Genomic DNA, 14,129 nt, shown 5'->3' with positions numbered 1-14,129 from the left:
GTGTTTTGTGAAGCAACTTCATCACCTTCAGGGATTCCTATAAGGCAAATATTAGTTTTCTTCAAATTATCCACGAGCTCTCTGAGAGTGAGATTTGTTTTTGCTCTCCATTTCTTTTGATCTTTGTGTTCCTGGGCTTTTTCAAAAGCTCTGTCTTCAGTATCAGAGACCCTTTCTTCTGCCTGTTGCACTCTGTTACAGAGGGATTCCACCGTGTCTTTCAGATCCTTGAGGGCTGCAACCTCTTGTCTCAGTGTTTCAAATCTTTGATCATTTTATCTTTGAAATCATTGAGTTCTTGAGACATCTTTTGAATAATTTCTTGAGATAGCTTTTGAATAATTTCTTTAGATACCTTTTGAATAATTTCTTGAACTCCTAATTCCTTCTTTTCTTTCATTCTGTTAATCTTATTTGCTATCTACATTCTGAACTTGATTTCTGACATCGCAGCCATTTGCTTGTGGATGGGGTCTTCAGTTGTGTCTTCCCCATTTTCCCTTGGAGGAGTTGATCTACTCTGGTTATTTGAGTTGCCAGAGTTTTTCCTCTGGTTCTGCCCCATGCTGAATTTACCTTGTTTAGAGGCCTTATCAGAACCATTCAGTTGGTAGCTTCTTCTGGTTGCCCGGAGAAACAGGCAGAGCATGTCTGTTGTCTTCTCCTAGTTCTCTGGTGCTGGGGCAACTGGGGTGCAGTGGAACAGCAACAGCTGAACAAGAGTGTGCGTGGCCACATTAGACCTCATTCAGCCTGCCGGGGCAACCGGGGGGCAGGAGACCAACAGCAGCCAGATCAGTCCTAGTTCGGCCCCTCTGGGGCAACCAGTGGAACAGGGAAACTGTAGTGGCTAGATCAGTCCTAGTCCCCCTGGAGCAGCCAGGGGGTGGGGGAATGGCAGCAGTAGTGCAGGGTATGCGAGTGATCAGATCAGTCCTATTTCAGCCCCACCAGAGTAGCTGGGGGGAAGCGGAGGACTACTTCACCATCACCCGTTGGATGCATGCAGCACTAGCAAGCCGATCTGTGCCCTCCCGGCGTTGGGGCCTGGAGCAGGGAACTCCTCCACCTATGTCTGAGGGATGTATGTGGCTTTAGCAAACAGTTCTGGGCCCTCCTAGAGTGGTAGACCCCCTCCACCACCCCTACAGGGCATGTGTGGCTCTAGCAAGCAGTTCTAGGCCCACCCAGCTTGGGTGCCTGGAGCAGGAAACTCTTCCCCTGGCCCCCGTGGGTTGTGCGTGTCTCTAGCAAGCTGTTTTGGGTCTACCTGGAACAGAGGACTCCTCCGCCACTGCCCGTGGGATGCCCATGGCACTAGCAAGCAGTTCTGGACTTGCCCAGAGCAGGAGCCTGGGGCAGGGATCTCCTCTACCACCCAAGAGTCATGTGACTCTAGCAAGCAGTTTTGGGCCTGCCCCACTCCGTGAGGGAAAAGGGACCCACCTGGCAAATGGGTTAGTCTGGGAAGGTTAATACCTCCTTCCCCACCTTGCCCCCAGTCACTCGTAATCCCCCAGGTCTGTGACCCTATTCACTCCAGTAGGCCACTGCTCCCAGGGTTTATGACTGGCAAAATCAGCCAGAAATCTGAGTTCATCAGGGGGGCCTTGCATGTTTAAATTAGGGTTCTGTCCAGCTAGATTTCTCTATAAATCAGAGGTTGCATTCAGCTCTGGGCAGCAGACAGATAGGAGTTTACACTCAGGTGTCAGTTCTAGCCTCTGCCTGCCCATTGCCTTTGTCTCAGGGGGATTACACCCTGAGGGATGGCGTTCCACCCACAAAAGTTATCTGCGCCCTGCCTGGGACTGCTGTCCTGAACCTCTATTTGCCCAGAGAGATGGGGCTGGAACGGCGTCCATCTGCAGCTCAGGATGCCACTGTTGCTGTATTGGCATCCCCTGAGCTGACTTTTTTCTCCTCACACCTGTGCCACAGTCAGCACAGAACAGCACCAGGCCCTTCCCCCTCCACTTCTCTCAAGGAGACACCCAAGAACCTGGACTCCAAACCTCCAAACCTCGGAGTGAGTGGGTGGAGACTCCTCAGAGTTCAATGTTGCAGGTGGGGAATATATACAATTTTATATAGTTCAAACCTTCGCTCAACCATACACTCAGGGTGCCCCTTTGAATAGTCCTTGGGTGGTCTGCCAGATTTAAGGGGTCCAAATCAGTTGTCCCAATCACCACTCATTTCAGGTGGAAGAATTCAAATGTCTCTGGGAGCTAGATAAGAGGGATCTGCTTGCAGCTCTGATATAACTTGCTCCAGTGCTCCATGAGGGCAAAGGGACCCACCCGACAAATGGGTTATTCTGAGAAGATTAATACCTCCTTCCCCACCTTGCTCCCAGTCACTTGTAATCCCCCAGGTCTGTGACCCTATTCACTCCAGTAGGCCACTGCTCCCAGGGTTTACAACTGGCAAAATCGCCAGAAATCTGAGTTCGGCAGGGGGGCCTTGTGTGTTTAAATTAGGCTTCTGTCCAGCTAGTTTTCTCTGTAAATCATAGGTTGTATTCAGCTCTGGGCAGCAGACAAATGGCAGTTTACACTCAGGTGTCAATTCTAGCCTCTGCCTGCCCACTGTCTTTGTCTCAGCTGCATTAGCCCCCTGAGGGCTGGCGCTCCACCCACAAAAGTTCTCTGCGTTTTGCCTGTGGCTGCTTTCCCGAACCTCTGTTTGCCCAGAGAGACAGGGCTGGAATGGCGTCCATCTGAAGCTCAGGATGCCACTGTTGCTGCACTGGCGTCCCCTGAGCTGACTCTCCTCTCCTCATGCCTGTACCACAGTCAGCACAGAACAGCACCAGCCCTTTCCCCCTCCACTTCTCTCAAGGAGATGCCCAAGAATCTGGATTCCATAGGTAACAAACCTCTAGACCTCGGAGTGGGTGGGTGGGGACTCCTCAGAGTTCAATGTTGCAGGTGGAGAATATATACAGGTTCATACAGTTTTACAGTTTTATGCCTGGCCAGAGGGTGCCATGGCACACCAGCAGGGGTAGGAGGTCCAGTTTTTAGGGGATCTCTCCCATGGGATAGAGTGGGAGGAAGTTTGAACTCTGCTCGCTTGTTTGCATGGAGTAAACTGTGAGCCCTTGTTGTGGGGGAGGGGACTCCAGTCCACTTGGTGGTGGATTTTGTACATTTTGGTTGTATTTTGGGGGTCACAGCTCGCCTCAGGAGGTTGAAGTGCGCTCTTCAATCTTCTCTCTCAGCTCTGCTCCAAACCATCAGCTAACTTGCTAAACTTATGTCCTTTAAGCCTCCTTCTAGACGGGAGTTTCTGTAAAAAGCTGGCTGCAGTCCGCCATCTTGGCTCCGCCCCCCCCAGAATGTATATTCTTTATCTTTGAGATGGAGTGTTCTATATGCATCTATCAAGCACAGTTGTTGTAGGGTCTCATTTAGGTCCCTTATATCTTTATTTAATTTCTGTTCAGAGGATCTATCCAGCTCTGTAAGAGGAGTGTTAAAGTCCCCTGTGTTTATAGTGTTATAGGATATCATGTTGTAAGAGGAGTGTTAAAGTCCCCTGTTATTATAGTGTTATAGGATATCATGTTGTAAGAGGAGTGTTAAAGTCCCCTGTTATTATAGTGTTATAGGATATCATATTGCTCAGACTAATTAAGGTCTGTTTCAAGAATCTGGGAGCATTTATGTTGGGTGCATTAATATTTAGAATTCAAATGTCTTCTTGTATTTTTCTCTTGACCAATTTGAAGTGACCATCATTGTCTTTTTGACTTTAGTCTCTTTAAATCCACATGTATCTGAAAATAAGATTGCAACCCCTCTTTTCTTCTGAATTCCATTGCCTGAAAAATTGTCTTCCAAGCCTTGACTCAAAGTTTTCTCTTTTGAGGCTAGGTGTGTTTCCTGCAGACAGCATATGGATGGCTTGTGTTTTTTAATCCAAACAGCTGGTCTATGACTCTTCAGTGAGAAATTCAGGCCATTAACATTTACTGAGAAAATTTATAAAGTGATAGCATTCTATTCATCTTATTTTGTGAAAGTCCATTGCTTAGTTTTATCTTTTGCATCATGTTCTGTCCTTTAATTTCTGGGTGCTTACTCTTCTGATGGCCCATTGTTATGATCAGTGTGTAGAACAGGTTGAAGTATTTCCTGTAGAGCTGATCTGTGGCAAATTTCCTCAATGTTTGCATATCAGTAAAATATTTTATTTCTCCATCAATTTTAAACCTTAGCTTAGCAAGATGTAGAATTCTGAACTGGAAATTGACCTATTTAAGTAGATTAAAGTTAGATGACCATTGTTTTCTGGTTTGAAAAGTTTCATTAGAGAAGTCTGCAGTCACCCTAATGGATTTGGCCCTATAGGTCAATTGGTGCTTTCTCCTGGCAGCTTGAAGAATCTTTTGCTTTGTCTTGACTTTGGACAGGTTCATCACAATGTGTCTTGGAGATGCTCTATTAGAGTTGAGGCAACCAGGGGTCTGATATCCCTCTTAAAGGAGTGTGTCAGAATCTTTGGTGATATTTGGGAAATTTTCATTTATAATATTCTCTAGAATGGCTTCCATTCCTCTGGGGTATTCTTCTTCCCCTTCTGGGATACCTATAACTGATATGTTTGAGCACTATGAAGTCCCATAATTCTGTCAGTGAACATTCTTCTTTCTCTCCCTTCTTTTCTGCCTCTTTAACTATCTGAGTTATCTTAAGAGTTTTGTCCTCTACTTCTGAAATTCTTTCTTCTGCATGGCCTAATCTGTTTTTGATAATTTCTATTGTGTCTTTAAGTTCCTAATTGACTTCTTCGGTTCCTTCAGCTCTGCTATATCCTTTTCTATATGCTTCATATCATTCATCTCTTATTTGATTCTGTTTTTGGATTTCCTTTTGGTTATTTTCCACTTTCTCAGCAATTTCCTTCTAACATATCTTTATAGGTGGAATCCTCTGCAGTAGCTACCTCATGGTACCTTGTGGGGAATACTTTGGACTGGTTTTTCATATTGCCAGGATTTTTCTGTTGATTCTTCCTCATGAGTATTTTCTTTTACCTGTTTCCTTGCCCTAAGTCTCTTGTTCTTTTAATTACCATGCTCTGGCCTAAGGTTTCAATGAGTACTTTTGGTATAGGACCAAAAGAATGAGAAGATTAAAGAGCAAGAAGGAAATAAAGAACAAAGAGAAAGGAGAGGGGATGAGTAAAAGGGAATATTGTCAAAAAGAAGAGCGGCAAGACAGGAGTAATAAAGGTGTATAGTAGTTGACCCAACCTTTTTAAGGTTGACCCAACCTTAAAAACCCCCAACCTCTGGGGGTGCTGGGTTAGGTGATTCCCTTGAGGTCAGCAGCTCTTTGCCAATCTGGTCAGACACAGGACCCCACCTCTACCAAATAGAGAGAAAAGACAAAACTACTATAAATTAAACCAAAACAAATAAACAGAAAACCTTACAGGATAAAATGGGGGGGGACCAAATAATAGGGACAGAAACACTAGCAAAAAATGAAATTCTTATTATAAAATAAGTAAACAATGAAAAATTATATTTAAACTAGAAAAATGAAGAAATAAAAGAAAATGAAAAATCTAGAGGGAAAACATTGAAATAAATTTAAAATAAAACCAAAGCAGTATATATATCTTGCTGAATATTGACTGGGAAACAGGTGATCTTCTGGAGTATGAGATATTAATCACAATGCTGATACAGTTGTATGAGATGGAGACTAGAGACCTCTGCTGATTTCTCAAACCCCACAGTGTTGAGAGTCTAAATCTCTCTTCAGCCCACTTAAAAGACACTTTAAACCATTAACCGTGGCTGGGAAGCTTTCCCAGGAAAGCACTAGTTGCTAGGATCTCTCCTGAAGTGGCTGCCTGCTTATCCAGTGAGCAAAAACTGGTCTCACTCTATGCCCCTGAGTGCCGAGACAGCAAGGCAGCCCTGCTACTGCCAAACACTGAAATCTCCACTTTTTCTGCCATCTCAGTCCTGGCCTTTGGCGTGGCTCAGTCACTAGATCACTCGACCAAGGTCACTCACTCAACGTCTCCCAGCCAGAGCCTCACTTTGTGACCCTGAGGGCAGAGCCTGCAGGTGCAGTTCTTCCACAATGGCCACATGAGTGGCTCCGTTCCAGCTCAATAGCTCAGTCTGGGGCCCTAGACAACACTTAAAGTCATCTGCACTCTCACCCAAGTTTTCCCAAGGTAGTTCAACCTAGTGCCCAAGTCCAAAAAAACAAAACAGCCCACAGGGAAGGCCCTCCCTGTTTACAATCTAGCTGCTGTTATTACAGTTGTGGCAGCAATGGCCTCAGACTAAATGAATGCAACCACTTGTCAGTTCTCCACTGCTTTGGCCTCCTCTGGGGTCCAGAAGTCTCTCACTCACTCCCTATGTCCCCAAAGGGATGTTTCTGGGCAGAGCCCACAAGCTGGAGATGCCTGGAGTCTTCTCTCCCCAATCTCACTGCACCTGGTTGCAAAGAAGCTGTTACTTGGCTGCTATTTTTGCTCCCTCCCCATGATTTCCTTTCTTTAGGACTGTGGTCCCCAAACCTTGGGCCACAGACCAGTAACAGTCCATGGCCTGTTGGGAACGGGGCTGCACAGCAGGGGGTGAGTGGCAAGTGAGCGAGGGAAGTTTCATCTGTGTTTGCAGCAGCTCCCCATCATTCACATCACCACCTGAGCTCTGCCTCCTGTCAGATCAGGGGCAGATTAGAGTCTTATACAAGCATGAACTCTACCATAAACTGTGTGTGTGAAGGATCTAGGTTGTGTGCTCCTCCATCAAAATCTGAGGGATGATGATCTAAGATAAATATAATCCACTGAATCATCCCTAAACCATTTCCTCCTTCCATGGAGAAATTGTCTTCCATTAAACCAGTCCCTCATGCCAAAAAGTTTAGAGACTTGCTTTAGGATGTATTCCCAGGACCATGTCTTTATTTTTTAAATGACTCTTTACATTTGGTATGTAAATCCAAGTGAGTACCTTGCAGGGCTCGATCACTTCAATAATATGAAATTGAAAATTCCCTCCATTCATCCCTTTTATAGGTATTGTCTCATCTCTTTAGGCTACTCTCTCAGGTGGGTTAGAATTCTGCATGTGTCACAACAAGGATAATAAGGGCCATAAACCCTCAATCTCCAATTTCTGTTCAATCCAGAAGGACACTGAATTACACTCAAAGCGATTTCAGTAACTTTTGACATGATCAAGTGTATTTTCTTTGTTTAGTCTGTGCTAAAGTCTGTACATTCCTCCTGCTTTGTCCTTTTGTGGTATCCCAATTGTCCCTTTTAGGGAATTTCCCTGCTCTATTTGCAGACAACCTCAGAGACCCATAGATTTTAAGAGGTACAATGGTGTCTTCTTGGACTCCACAAACAGCAGCACTTTTTCCATGAACCATGTAGTAACTGCCCTGACTCCCGACCTCAAACCTGCTTGAGACATGGACAACAAAAACATACAACTAGGTCACAGCCCAGACATCTGGGATAACTATGAGCATTTTCCACCAGAGCTGCCTGCCTGTGTGGCAGCAACCAGATTGGGGATGTTTTATTTATCCTAATTGCTCAGAATAAAGATGCCTGGATAGATGGTCCCAGATCTAGGGAAAACCCTCATTTTGGGTCCTAGAGGGAGTAGTCCCCATGGAAGCCATCTCTGAATCCGTTGCTGGTCACAGGAGGTAAGATGGATCTATGAGCCAGGCTGGGAAATCAGACGGGAGGCTTGTGCCTCATTTTCCTGTGGGGCAGGTGTTCTGGGGCAACCCTAGGCTCTTTCCACATCCTGAGGAGCAATATAATCACTCTTATGTTCAGACAGGAGGCCAGACTAGTGGCCAGACCTGGAACAAGCAAAAGCTCTGACAGGGCTCCTGACAGTTGAGCACCAATAGAGATTACTGTCTGGGGCTTCTCCTGGGAGCTGATGGGGCCAGGACACACTGTCTCCCCAAGCTCTGTTGCTCACTCCAGTACAGGAGGAGGTGACCATTACTCCCAGAGGATGGAGCCTGGTGAGTGAGCACAGAACATGTCTGGACACTGGAAGGGCATACAGGACTCATCATTTCCAGCACAGAGCCTGCCACGAGAAGGGTATGGCCATCCCTCAGTGGTGTTTTCTATTCCCAGATCCCTGCTTCTCACACCTGACCAGCCCTGTACTGTTTCCTCTGCTAACCTGCCTTCAAGAAAAAACATGGATAATAAAGTGCACTGATATAACCTATCTACTCACTGCTAAAATTTTTACTTAGCGTCCTCAGGTAAGAAAATATTTCACCACTTGTCAAAAATATCTTTTATGGTATTTGCTAAATTTTATAATTGTTTTTCTATAGACACACTTGAAGTATACAATTTTAATAAGACCCAGAATAATAAATATTCTTATTTTTAAATTATATAGGAAGCAATATTTTGATTTTATTAGTTGTGAACTTGATAACTTTCTTATTCATTCTAATTATTTTTACTAACAACTCTTATTTTCTAGGTAGATAACAATGGCACTCATAACTTTAAGAATGAAAATCATTTTAAAAACACCTTCATTCTGGCTTAGAGCTTGTAACTCAGTGGCTAGGGCACCAGCCACATACACCAGGGCAGGCAGGTTCAAACCCAACGCAGGCCTGCCAAACAACAATGACAACTACAAAAAAAAAAAAAAAAATAGCTGGGCATTGTGGTGGATGCCTATAGTCCCAGCTACTTGGGAGCCTGAGACAAGAGAATCACTTAAGCCCAAGAGTTTGAGGTTTCTGTAAGCTGTGACACCACCGCACTCTACAGAGGGCCACATAGTAAGACTCTGTCTCAAAAACTAAAATAAAATAAAAGCCTTTATTCTTTTTTGTTACTTCTGTTATTGATGAGACAGTAATTTCAGGTTAAATTTTTCCTCAGAAGCTCTGTTAGCAGCTCCCACAAATGGTCCCACACAAATATGGAGACAGTTCTAGTATTTTACCTTTAGAAACAATGCTTTCTTGTATTTCTTTTTAGTGGCCCAGGGACCCAGATGCCTCTTTTCCCATCTGACCAGCACTGCAAAGCAGAGGCTCCTGGACAACCCTTTTCCAGTTGCCCATGTGGGTGACATATGAGGGGAGAAGGCAGGAGGGAGAGTGTGGGGCCTGGCTGGGCAGGACTGACTCAGGAGGCAGCCCTGGGGGTGGGGCCCCCCTTCCAGTGTAAAGATACACAGTCTTTAAAACATAAGGAAATTTATTTTATTAATTCTATATTTGTTTTTATAAAAACAAGAATGGTGATTGAATTTAATCAAGAAGTTTCATGAACATTTATTGAAAAACTTTTGTGTTTTTCCATTTAAATATTGTGTCTTGGGAAAGCGATTTTAAAAAATAGCTGTGAGGCAAATCCACAGCTTCCACCTGATTTATCCCATATTTCTCTCCCTTGGTTTATTGTGAATTTTTCAGTTTTATTTGTTTGATTGGTTTTGTCACTGATCCCCATGTTGGAGTCCCAACACCGGCCAGGGAGCCATCACTGCCTCTCTATTTCCAAAATCTTCCAGGGAACCACAGACCCAGAGCAGGTTCCTAAATGGGTAATTGAAAGAACAAGGATGGCTTCTTTTGCCCTTATAAACTATTCTGGATTTCTCCTGAAATAGGTAATAAGCCATACACTGGCTGTCTTACAGTCATGAGCTCAAGGTCACAAACAACACTAAGAACTTGGACCAATAGGCATCAAGTTTCCCTGAAGCCTGAGTTCATCCCTGTGACCCTCAAAGCAGACTCACCCTGTGGGCTCCTGTTCCTCCAGGAGGATCAGACTTCACCAGAGCTTCTGGGGTCCTGAGGTCAGAAAGATTATAGGGTATGTTTGCCACAGCTGAAGGTCAGCCCTAGGAGGCCAGGACAGAAGGTGACAGTTCAGGGACTCATGAGGACCAGAAGAGGGACACCAGCCTGGGGTTGGAGACAGACAGGGAGCAACAGTCAGATCTTTGGGCTCTGGACAGATGTAAACCTGAGGCTGAGTCACACAGGCTCCTATGGTCATAGACTGGCAAGTTCTTAACTCCTGAGATGGGCACAGCTGGTATCAGCCTCCCTACAACCTTTCCTTTGCTTATCCTGAGGGGTTCTGTGCCCTGAGGTCCCTGCCTGTGCAGAGATGACCAGTTGAAGACATCTCATCATGGCTTAGTTATCTTCAAAGAAACAGTTCTTTGAAATGTCCTCCAATTCTCAAGTGGTTGTAGTAGAGACAAGAAGAGAGGTGTCTTTTCCTCAGAAAACGTAGCACATGGAGTAAAGGATTATCCCAGGTTATTGATTCACATGTGTCTTTTGTTACAGTTTTCATTTTTTGTTTTACTGAAATTCCCTACCACATCATTCATCATGAACATGTATCTGAAGACCTTATAGAGAATTTATCAATAAACTTGGAAAGAATTATTACCTCAACCAAAGTTAGTGTTTCAGATGACTAGAGATGTCTACTCATTTAAGTTTTCATTTCTCTTGCAATGATTTATACTTTTCAGAATATAAAACATTCAGTTTTTCTCAGAGAGTAAAAACGATGAAAAAAATAAGTTGGTTTTTTTTTTTTTTTTGAGACAGAGTCTTATTATGTCTACCTTGGTAGAGTGCCATGGCATCACAGCTCACAGCAACCTCAAACTCTTGACTCAGCCTTCCAAGTAGCTGGGACTACAGGCACCTGCCACAACACCCAGCTATTTTTTTTTTTTTTTTTTGGCAGTTGTCCTTGTTGTTTTTAGCATGCCTGGGCCAGTTTCGAACTTACCAGCCCTGGTGTATGTGGCCAGCACTCTAACCACTAAGCTACAGTGCCAAGCCTCAGAAAGAATCTTAAATATTTCATATTCTTGTTATCAACAAAGGATATTGGTTTTTTTTTAATATTGATGTTCCATTTCTAGGATATAAAATTCAATGTACTCCTGCCTATTTTTCTTGTATCCCAAGACCCAGTTTGAAGCCCTCTGACAAGAAGCATCTCTGAGTCATTCCTGGGCCTAAGCTGGGTTTGACCCAAGTTGACCTCTGTCGCCTTCTCCCAATATCTTCATTAAGAGATTTTATGTCTCAACAAGGCATGTCTTCCTCTGAAAATATGAACAGGGTGAGAATAAAGTATTAGTAATGTAAAAGTTGAACTAAAAAGAAAAGTGTATGACATTATGAAATCTCCTGGTTGAAAGACAAACAGGTCTCAGTTTAAGATTTAGCAACAGAAGTTCATCCCCTGAGCTAGACTTAGTCAGAGCCACCAGCAGGGGGACTTCACCACCAGTAGATGGAGTATTTTTTGTCTCTCTTCCCCATGTGTCTGGAGCACTGTGCACGTGCCATGTTATACAGTGATAGTCAGCCTTGTCCTCGGCCTGCAGCCCAGAGATGTGCCTGCATTGGCTGAGGCATCTTTGATCCAGAGAAGCGGCTGGGGACCCCAGGGCCCTGGTGCTTATTCAAGTCTGAGTAGTAGTTCAGGAGATACAGGGGAGGGCTCCTTGGCTTCTGCTGGTGCCAGGATATCCTGTCTGAACCAACACTAAAGCCACTGCTCAGGGTGCAGGTTAGTCTGGCTGATGCTTCAGGAGATGCAGAAAGGGAGAGTGGCTGAGTCAGCACAGGCTGGGAGAGGGAAACTGCAAATGCAGATATATGTGAATAATAGAGCGGGGACCAGACGCTGCTTCTGAGCCAGCTGGACTAACACAAACTGGGGGACAATTTCAGGTCTCAGAGGACTGGCCTCACCTGTGCAGTGAGAGAGGGACCATGAGGAAGACAGGAGCCCAAGCCATGGTGGGGACTGCCCTGCCGTTCCCTCAGGCTGAGCTCTGTCCTGCAGGGCTGCGTTTAAATTCTTCACTGAAAGAGGAGGGGCCTTTCACACAAATTTGGTTCCTCTCCTGATTTCCGTTTCACAACAACCCTGAGTACAAGCTAACGTTTGAGGTTTTCATTATTTAAGCAAATGATGTTGGAGGGTGAACCTCGGAGATTACCCCTGGGAGGAACTAAGGAGCACACAGCTGGGACCTTCCACAGACCAGTGAACAGGAGACTCTGCCAAGCCCAGGGAGAACACAGCTGTTGAGTCCCCATCAGAAACACAGGCACCAAAGCCTACGTGCTGGGGAGTTTGGGGGATGGTACAGCTGTCGGTGCGCCCCTGGAAAGACCCACAGCGCACCCTGCTGCTCACGGACCAGATTGCAGCCTCCCGATGAGAGTCACGTTGGGACATTGGTCTGAGAGCCTGGTGACTGTCAGTGGACAGCATCCATGGGACACAACCCTGCCTGTTCCAAGGTAGGTTATATTAATAAACAGCATTTTCCATTGAGGGAATTCAAAGACTACTGGGGGAAGATGATGTGGGAAAAATGTGACAACCTTATAATGTGAAGTGTCTGCCATGAGTGGAGAATGCAGAGGGCTCTAGGAGCAAAGCCTCCTTCGCAGGGGCCAGGGGAGAAGACGACTGTGACCTGGATGGGAAAGGAGAGGAGGTGTCCTATCTGAGGGCGAGGACCACACCGTATTCCTAGAAGAAGTGTTAGAAAATGTGGCTGCGTGTGCAACCATTCAGAGACATCGGAGCCCAAGCTGCTAAGGCAATGCGCAAGTTTATAGGGCCACTTCAGTGATCTGATGGCATAGAAGTGGCTCTGTGGTGATGAGAATTGGTTCCAGATAATAAGAACTTTCTCTGGGATAGTGATGAGATAGAAGTATATTCATGGCACTTTTACTGAGGTGCAGGTGACTTACAACCAATTGCACATATTTAAAATATTCAAATTAAGTATCAACATAATATGTACCCCCCATGAAACCACTGCCATAGTCAAGACGATGAACATCTCCATCACTCTAAAGTTCCCTTGTTAGAAATCTGACTTGTGACGAGATATTAAGATCAGGCTTAGCAGTACTAAAATGTCTAATACTCATTTAATGGCAAGGGCTTTTATAACAGTGAATACACCTTCACCTCTGCTGAAATGAAGCACAAGATGCTAGGGAAGGAATCCCAGTAGGGAAGGACAGTGGAATTTCTGGTATGAACCATCATGTACAACTCTAAGGTACAGAAAGGGACAGGGTAGTCCTTTCCCACTCTGCTGATGACTTAGTGAAGGCCACATCAGAATGAAGTTGTCCAGGGTGAGGTGTTTCTCACATGCTGGGAGCTTATGGCACTGTGGTTGTGCAGCTGCTGTCAACACACAGTGGGTGATGGTCAGACAAGATCTGAAGCTTGATGGGACCACAGCAAGTGGCTCAAATGCCAAATGCCTCTGGTACCAAGGGTCAGGACTCATGATTTTCATATTTGAAAAAGGATGTTTCTGTCTGATGGAAGCTGATATCTTTCTTTATAATATATATCTGCTATGTTTTATTTTATTATTAGAAATAGAGGGACTAAATGTAATACTAATAAGTATTAAAAATACTTAATATTTAATAAATTCTAAGTTCCAGCCAACAATGCTGTATCCACTATAGGCATGATACTATAGGCCATATTCATGATGTATGTATGCATTACATTTACTGGGCTTATTCACTGCATCATGTACTGTCTATTCAGTGTGGCTTCTCATATCATCTCCTGTTTGGGGTGGAGACACATTGGCAAAGAAAGGATAAGGATCCCTCACAGGGAGTAAAGTCAGATTTCCCTCCACATTAGACCAAATAAAGCCTTCTCTAAACACCTCCCTTTTTTGTCCTTTTCAATTTAAAAATTAATTTTGTCTTTTGTACATAGAAATATAATGACATTTTGAAAATATCTGTATTTTTTCCATTGGTATAACCTTGATTCGCATTCTCATATCAAAGAAATTAATGGTGTGCCTCCTGCAAACATATCTGACCCACCACTGTGTTGATCCTCTTATACTTTTTCATGTCACCCTATAAATTTTCTGATAACTAACTACATAAGTGAATATATACTTCTAATTTTTCTTTTTATTTTATTGTATATAAACATAGATAACATGTACATGGTATATAAACAACGTAGTTGAAAGAACAGCATTGCTAATAAACTATCTATTTTTTTTTTTT

Source organism: Otolemur garnettii, unplaced genomic scaffold (genome assembly GCF_000181295.1).
Source record: "Otolemur garnettii isolate 467f Iridium unplaced genomic scaffold, OtoGar3 scaffold00116, whole genome shotgun sequence".
NCBI classification, from domain to species: Eukaryota; Metazoa; Chordata; class Mammalia; order Primates; family Galagidae; genus Otolemur; species Otolemur garnettii.
Note: the sequence above shows the minus strand (reverse complement) of the source record.